This window comes from Narcine bancroftii, chromosome 10 (assembly GCF_036971445.1).
Source record: "Narcine bancroftii isolate sNarBan1 chromosome 10, sNarBan1.hap1, whole genome shotgun sequence".
Lineage (NCBI taxonomy): Eukaryota > Metazoa > Chordata > Chondrichthyes > Torpediniformes > Narcinidae > Narcine > Narcine bancroftii.
The window spans coordinates 92,762,986-92,772,108 of record NC_091478.1 but is presented as its reverse complement, the minus strand read 5'-3'; positions in this window follow the sequence as shown (position 1 = coordinate 92,772,108).

The following is a 9,123-nucleotide window of genomic DNA, read 5'->3' as shown; positions in this document are numbered from 1 at the left end:
AGCCCACATCTTCTTCAGGTGTTTGTAAAGTTGTTGATTTTCTTTTCGCTGAGTCCAAATTAAAATGCTGTTGAGGTCTGAACGATGTGAGTGTAGGTTGATTTGCAAGCGTGCTGAAGCTGCGTATGACAGGATTCAGAGTTTTCTGGCATTTAAACAACTGAAAAACTTGTAATTCCCTGAACACTGTGATGTGCTGCCAGGAAATAAATCATAATGAAATGTGTGAATGTGGAGATGGATTATACTATTGTTGGTAAATTAATCATTTTGGTCAGAAAAAGGATGAATTTTAATTTATCTGAGTAAGGGATTTGCAGATTCTCTGAGCAGTGCAAACCTGCAAACACTTGCACACTCTTCGGAGCAAGCATAGAACATAGAAAATTAGAACACGGTAAAGGCCTTTCAGCCCACAATGTTTTGCTGATCCACCAAAATTTGCTCCACAACAATCTAATCCTTCATTAAGACATCTCAAAATTTACCTTAATATTTTAAGTTCAGCAGGAACTTGTCAACAGTCAGATTTGCTTTCATGTATTAAATGCAACTAATCTTGACAAATCTGATTTCTGGTTTCACTGGGACCCTGACTTTAACTGCCTAGTTAAGCATGGGTATTGATCGGAGTTTAGATCATGGTTTGCACAGCATACCTGTATCCATCAATTAGCCATGACGAGCCGTCAATGTAAAGAGTGCAGTGAAACACATCATACTTTCTGGTCCTACTCATCTCAGGATTGCCGCCTGTGCCACACACCAGAGAGGGTAGGAACAGAAAGTTATGGCAGTGACATCGTCACTGGTTGACCGAGTGTGACTTCAGAAACATAGATAAAGCTGAACTTGAAAACTCCCTCCTCTCTGGAATCACATCCAGGATGAAGGAAGATGGTTGTAGTTGTCTGCGTCCACCACCTTCTCATCTACCGCAGCAATGAATGAATACTAGGCCACAATAGCAGGTCAGAAGTTGTTGCCTCTGTAGTGATTGAGTCATCATAAAAGCTCATCCACTTTGCACAAGGCCCAGGTCAGAAATCAAGTTGGATCAATGATAAACCACAAGCAAGAATGAAATTGAAGGAGCAAGTCAGGTGTAAGTGAGCAAAGCAGCAAACCACACTCTCTTATACCTTCACCAATAAAGCAACTGAACATACCTGAGTACTCATAAACATTTGTGAAGCCAAATGTCCCAAACATTATGGTGCCTTGAAATGAGGGGAGTATGCATAAAAAGTGCAATAAAATCTACATGGTCAAACCAAAATGACTACAAATAACCTTGAATAAAATCTGGAATGTGGACTTTAATTACATGTGAATTGTTTGATTACAAATTCAAAATTGTGGGGTACAGGGGTAAATAAAAAAGTATCTTTTGTACCAAACTTTAATGAAGGCATTGTTGATACATACTACATATATATCGTTTGTACGTGTGTTATGTTTGGTTGTGTGTCTGCCTGCATGTTTTTGCACCGAGGACCAGAGAACGCTGTTTCCTTGGGTTGTACTTGTGTAATCGGATGACAATAAATTTGAACTTGAGTGAAACAGATGAGTGGATATTCAGAACAGGGGCAAAAGAAGGCAGCTGTAATTAAATATGCAGGCAGACGGAGAGAAGGACAAGAACCCCACTGCCAAAAAAAAATCTGCAGTCGCTGGAAATCTGAAATAAAGAGAAAATGAGTTGGAAACACTCCGCAGTCAGGCTGCATTCCTGCACAGATGCTACTCGACCTGATAAGTGAGTGAAGTGCCTCAGCCTTGCTGCCCTTGGTGTTTCACAGAACTGCGGTGCCTGGGCAGTGAGCTCCAGCAATGCCCCCCAAGCATTACAATTCATTGCAGTGATATTCAACCCTTGAAATAACATTACTGTTCTCTCCTAGAAATCAAACATCCAGGCAGAAGAATATTTTAATACCAAGAAATAGTTTATTTTGCAACCGGTAAGAAAATGTCTAATTATCTATTTTTTTAAAAAATTTTCAGCTGTGGTTATAGAGAGCTACAAATTGTCAATATTTCTTCACTTAACAGCAGTCTCTCATTTGAAATTTATGGCACTTTAGTTATCAGTTCAGTGCAGGCAAAAGCACAATGATCCTCAATTCATGTGGGTTTCTAGTCCTGACATTCAACAATTGTTTAAATGGTGAAAAGCTTCCTCAGTGTCACCTGATATCACCATTCGCATTTACAAAATGGCAGTTGACAGTGAAAATATAATGTAATTGTGTTTAGCCATCCAGTGGAGTGGCTGTTATTAGGTGTGCGTGTGTGCGAATAAACATTTACATCAATGTACTTAAAGTAATTCTCCACATCATGTGCGATTATCACTGCCGAAGATCACTTGTTAAAATTAATATAATTGTATAAAAAAGATTGCAAGTTCATTTCATTGGTTCCCAGGCTCACTGATCACTTTTTCAATTTTTTTCTGGAGAAGAAGCTATGCAAATTCTTTTTTTTATTGCTCTTGTTTGAGTTGCCCCTTTTGACAATGCAGAAGAAGTGCCAAGATTTGGCAATCGGACGTAGGATCAGCATCCAGTTGACAAGACAGAATCAAGCATATCTGGAGCAGCTGAAGTTCTGCATTTCTCCTCTTGACCTGTTCACAGTCTGATCGATTAGTAGGACCAGCAAGTATGATGTGTTTCACTGCACTCTTTACATTGACGGCTCGTCATGGCTACTTGATGGATACAGGTATGCTGTGCAAACCATGATCTAAACTCCGATCAATACCCATGCTTAACTAGGCAGAAATGCCTCAACATGTTTCATTTATCCCATGGCAAAATCACAGGTGGTGACAAGTGAAAAAACTGGAAGTCTGATCTAAAAAAGATGGAAATTCTTCTTGGGCAGTACCTCTGGATCGCGGATGACCTAACATTCAGCAGGTCAGGTACAACTACCTAGAGTCCTTTCATCTGTAGTTGAGAGAAAATCACTGAGAGGGACCTCCATCATTTTGCTTTGAACCGTGAGTTACTATTTTTCAATCCCATGAATATCAAAAGCTGATCCATTGGACCCTCAAGAAGAATCTTATGGCTTATCAGTACAGTGCCACTTCTACTGGTCCTCTCATTCAATGATCATTACACCTGCAATATATTTAAGGTTGAATGAAAGGGTTAAGTTTCTCAGATGATATCCATCTATTTTTCTTTCATTTGGTGGCACAGTGGAACAGCTGTGGAGCCACTGTCTTACTGTGCCAGATGCCATGTAGTTATGCAGAAAGGTCGATGATAATACTTACCTGGAGTCATAGATAGATACAACATTAAAACCTACCACATCAGGATGTATAAGTTGCAGTACTCGTACATGAATCTAATTTTTATCCTCCCCTCTCCCCCAATTCCTCCACTCCCCTACACAGTGGGGCACAATGATCAATTAAAGTATCTTTGGGATGTGGGACTAACTGGAGCAGCTGGACAAAACCCACAGTCACAGAGGGAAGTTGCTAACTCCACCCGGTCAGCAAAAGATAGTCCCCCCAGAGTCACTGAGTGTCCATGGATTCACCTCACATGCTCCCGCAGCCATACAGACTTCAGTCTAAACCATCGGCCGTGCGAGCTCCGGATCCAAACCTGATATGATCAGGAAGCCCTCAGCGCCTTGGCAACCTCTTGCATCTTGGTTATAATACCTGGTACCCCTTCAACCAGTCTTGAGCTAGTCTCCAGCAGTCCGCATGGCGGTGTGAGTCCTTTGGCCGCAGTTGCCAACAGGCCGCAGCCTTCATGGACTCCTCGCCTCGAATCAACAATGGCCTTTGTGTTAATTAACCTCAGACACCCTGCTGTGGCTATTGACCCATGGGCCATCTTCTCTGCTTCTTCTTCTCAGATGGGGGATGATCTCCCCATTTTATGGTGGCCTGTGCCAGTCCTCTGTTGCCCTGGAATCTACAACCCCGCTGCTGAACATATATGCCACCATCATGGGCCCAGACCCCACAGTTGCAGGATTTTAAAATAAATTACCGCCAGCTCCTTTAACAGGCCTGTACAGAGCTGACAGCAGTTTGACTGGGTGGTTGGACCCCATGGGGGAGAGCTGTGTCTTGCTCTCCTCACCAGCACTGCCATTTTTTTAATGTTACACATTCACAAGAATTATTTGAGTTTGTCCTTGAATTACTTTGGACAGCAGAATTTTGACCCTCACATGCCGTCAGGGTAGAGTTTGAACATTCTTGCTGTGACAGCATGGATTTCCTCTGGGTCCTTCGGTTTAATCCACGTTCCAAAGACGAAGAGGTCAGAAGATTAAATGGCCACTATAAATGACTCGTTTGTAGGTGAGTGGAAGATTCTGAGGGGAGATGGAGGATGTGGGGGGAAATACAAAGATGCAGTTTAATGTCGGATTAGCATAAAATGGGTGGTTGATAGTGTGGACTTAATGGGCCAAAAGGCTCATTTCTATCTTTTATCTCTATAACTCTTGCCCTCTTAGAGATCACTTGCCATCTTGGGAGAATGGTGTCAGCCTTGTTGGAGATATTGCCCAGATAGCATTGCTGTGATTTAATGCTGGGGCAATGGTCCAAAAGAGGACACTGACATCAGTTCTTCTGTCCTCCCAGAGAATTTGGAAGTACATCAGTGATACTTCTTGTGCTCTCGATGCTTGCTAGGAGTTGTCAATATCTCCGCAGCCCACAGGAGCTGCCCAGCTACTAACTTTAACATTCTCTTTGTTCGATGGCCAAAGGATGTGACTGTGTAACAGAAGCACTGGTTGACTTCATTGTCAGAACCTTCTCTTGCTAAACAATGACATCCGAGTAAAGGAAAGGGATCCACATTTTCTTATCATAGATCTTATTCAGAGGGGGTGGGATGAACACCAAATCTATTGGATCATGTTAGTACAGGCCTCAGTCCTCTGTGCGAGTAGTATCATTCAATCACAGGATGGTGTTGCTGTATTAGTGGGAACTCAGTGAAAGAATGTTCTTAAGGATGACGGGGACCTGAAAGGCTGCTGAAGACGAGCTGCTCGAGGCTTGTTCTTTGCACACCCAGCCACGTTAAAGCTACGACTGAGACTGCCATAGACTTGGAGGTCATAGTAAGGAGCTGCTCTTCCAGAGTATAATCTAGGAATGATTGGTCTTCGCAGGAAGCAAAGTCCTGAGCCCAGTTCACCTGCTCCTATGGGTTGAAGAAAAACTTACCGAAGTCTTCTCTCCCTAAATGTGGAGCTTGGGTTATCCTCCTGATGCAACAGTGAGCAGTGGAGAGATTAGTAGTCGGAGTCTCCCTGTGTGTGAAGCTGTGTTTGAGGCCCTGGACCTCAGTGTTGAAAATAATCGTTTGCATGTTGTCCCTTTAAATTCATGCTCCCTTTGACCTTCCATATTCTGTATTTTTCCCCAACACTGATGACTGGTTCTCACCATCAAGCTCTCAGATGACCTCTTTGCCTTCCTCGGTTTTGAAAAAGATGTCTCTTAAATCTATTTCTTTGATCTTTAGGTTGTGCTAATATCTTTGTACATTTTGCTCCATAACATTTTTATGGAGTTCCTTGTGATGTTTTGCTGGACTAAGCTGCCATTCTATACAATTACCATCTTGTCTCTGCTCCTGGGTAAACAATGCAGATGAACGTTAGTAAGTTTTCTTTGCGTCATATACTATTACACCATGGGATGGCAATATTGCATCACAGGCACACTATTCTCATCGGAATACAAGGTGTCATTAGGAAGAGCATAATTTGCCATGGTTATGAACTTTACATTATTAATTGTAATTTGTCAATTTATCACTTGCAGTTTCAGAATTTAGTCCAATGGCAAACAATGGAAGGAACTTTCATAAGTAGAGTTCAATGTGCTTGAATGTTGAACATTTAATGCACTCAAGGGAAGAGCAACTTCTACCCTTGGGTGTTTTGCAACCATAGTATTCACATTTATGTGGAAGCTTTAACATAATTAATTATCACAAGGTAGTTCTTAGAAGTTCAATCCACTCTAGCCTTTACATTAAGTCAGATGGGGAGACATTACAGGTGCACAAAATCTTGCATTGAATGTTTGGTTTTAAGAAGGCTTACCAAAGGGATTAGGAAACAGAAGGAATTCCTGAGATCAGGGCCAAATGAGCAAAAGTCACTGGCGGTGTCACAGAAAATGTAGACCGCAGTAATGGGCCATTTGCACCAATTGGAAAGTAGCTCTCTACTCTAATCCCACCATGCAGCACCTGGCCCATAGTATCACAAACCACAGCTCTTCATCGAGAAACTGTTTAAATGTGATAAATCAATCCTCCTCTAGCAGCAAGTTCTAAATCATTTTACTTCAATCAAAAACATCCCTCAGCTCTTGAATCTTTACATCCTTCCTACGACTCTATCTGGGCCCTTCATAATTTTAAACACCACAATTCAGTCTCACTTCAAAAAAGTAAACCTAATCTATCCAATCCTTCCTCAGTGCAGATGACGGAGTGATTTAATCTGGGATTACCGGGAAGATGGTCTTGGAATAATTTCAAAATGAATATTTAAAAAAAAACAGGATGTTCACTGACATGTTGGAAGGCAAAGCTGATGCAGAGGGATCCTTAATATTAAGCTATACATTTCCATTGAGGTTACAGACAAAACTACACATTTATCCCATATTAATAACATGATAATTTCCCCTCCAACAGGTGGCAAATTTTAATTTCTGTGCATCACTTTTCCGTATCAAAATGTCACAAATTGATTAGTGTCAGAATTTATATTGCACACTTGTGTATCATATTAGTTATACAACGGATATCATGTATGTAGAACATTTAGAAAAAATACTTTGACTTCCCTTCTCCTGTGCACTCCTCACCTTCTTGCCGACAAAGGCAGAGAAGTGCAAGGATGAGCTTTCTGGTGTTCTGCCACATCTGGCTTGACTATGATGTAATTTCCCAAATCAAAACAAGGACCAATTTAAAGGAAGGAAAACTCAAGATACATTTTGTTTTTCATCAAATTGACAGCTGTTTAATTCCATCTGGCTCGTACAATAGACACAAGGTCTGAAGCCTTTCAAGCAGAAAAGCCACCTACAATTTCTCAGGAGCATGTGTAGCTTCCACACAATCGTAGTGGGAGATTTTGCCAGAGGGGAGTTCTAATTTTTAGCAAAGAGAGAAAGAGATGGATGTGCCAAATTAGGAAGAAGACAAAATCCAAGTCTTTTGTTTTGGGGGGGGGGGGAAACATTACAAGGAGGGAAGAGATGACTGTGAAGATATATTTACCATGGTGTGGTAACATTTATATTAATGTGTTCAGCACCAGTGATAGAGAAGCAGCTGAAGATAATAAAACATGTTCCTCAACTCTTCACTCCTGATCTTCTTGGACTCCCCTCTTTCATTTATTGATAACTTCCAGATCCCCATGTTGGATGATATCACAACTTCTCTTCCAAAGCAGCATACATCATCCTTTCAAAATCTAAAGGGCGCTCTTGATGTATTTATATCTCCCACCCTCTTATCACTAATTTACTTTCAGATAATTGAATATATGCTTTTTAGGGTCTTCATCCATATTTCCTAAACTTCCCTGGTATATCAGTTCAGTGTGGGAACTCTTCTTCACTTGCCAGTGTGTCTTTCCTAGCTAAAGTATGACAAAAATTGTGATTCGGGCTGTCTCATCCTCAAGATTTGTACAGAAGCTTCCACAATTGGCTCTACCCTTTCCCTCCATCAAGTCAAGTGAACTTCATTGACATCTGATTGTACAAGTACAACCCAACGAAACAGTATTCTCTAGTCCTCGTTGCAAAACATGCAGACACACAACCAGACATAACACACATACAAACAGTACATAAGTGGGTTAGGAATTTCACCAACGTGAGGAGCTTAAGTGGCCGCTGCAACCTCGTGCGCCACCATCTGACTATATAGCTGTGACCTTACAGAGTTCTGACCTTGCCTCACATAGTCAACAGATCATCAATAGTTTTATTAAGTCCCTCCCTGCAATGTTATCTACAAAACCTCAGAGAGCCACTGTCCCCTTGTAGCAGCATCCAACCTATCCACTATTATGTCCAACATGAATCCATCTCTCACGGACTCCCACCGTATCACTCTCTGACCCATTATCCACAACTCCATGATGGACAATCAGACCTTTCTCCCAATCATTTTTGCCATGCACTAGAGACTCCACTCTCATTGTATCTTCAAGTTGCTGAGACGAAACCAAGACTTGTCCTATCTGATTTCAACTGGATCTTTAAATAGCACAATTCATTGAGCAGAAAGATTAATTACTCGCAGCTCCAGTACAACCCTAACATCCTGATCCATGTCTCTCAGCCCACATTGCTGGGATCCATCATCCTTACCCGGCAAATTTCAATTGAACCATAACTCTGCTGCTTGTCCTTCATCCCATCAATCTGATTCTACATGGGCTTTGAACAGTCCTTTAAAGGAGCCAATGGTAGTTTTATTTAAAACCCCGCGACCATGGGGTCTGCATCCAAGATGGCGGTGCCTCTGATCGGCAGCAGCCACAAGGGGTTGCAGTCTCCAGGGAAGTGGAGGATTGGAGTAGGGCATCAGAAAGTTGGGAGGTTTAAGAAGGAGAAGCAGAGATGACCCACGGGAAGGTGATGGATCAATGAGGGGTTCTGCGGCTAAAGGACACACACAGGCAGCGGATGCTGGCAACTCAAGGAACCCACAGAGGAAGTGGGCTGCTGGAGACTCGCTCAAAACTGGCTGAAGGGGTACCAGGTATCAGAACCAGGATGCAAGGGAAGGGTCCTGATCATGTCGGAGGTTCGGATATGGAGCTCGAGCTGCCAATGGACTCGGTGTGGCTGCAGAAGTGAATCTACGGCCACTCAGTGACTCTGGGGTGGGGGGGGGGGGGGAACTCTCCCTTGCTTCTCTTTCTCCGGCTCTAAGAGATATTTCAGGCAATTTCTGCAATTTTGTGTGATAGGACACTGTTTTATTATATGAGAATAAATCTTGAATCTGATTGATTAAAGGAGGCTCCCCTAGCCCTTGTGAATTCGACCTTCACTTTTGAGTGTAATCTTTT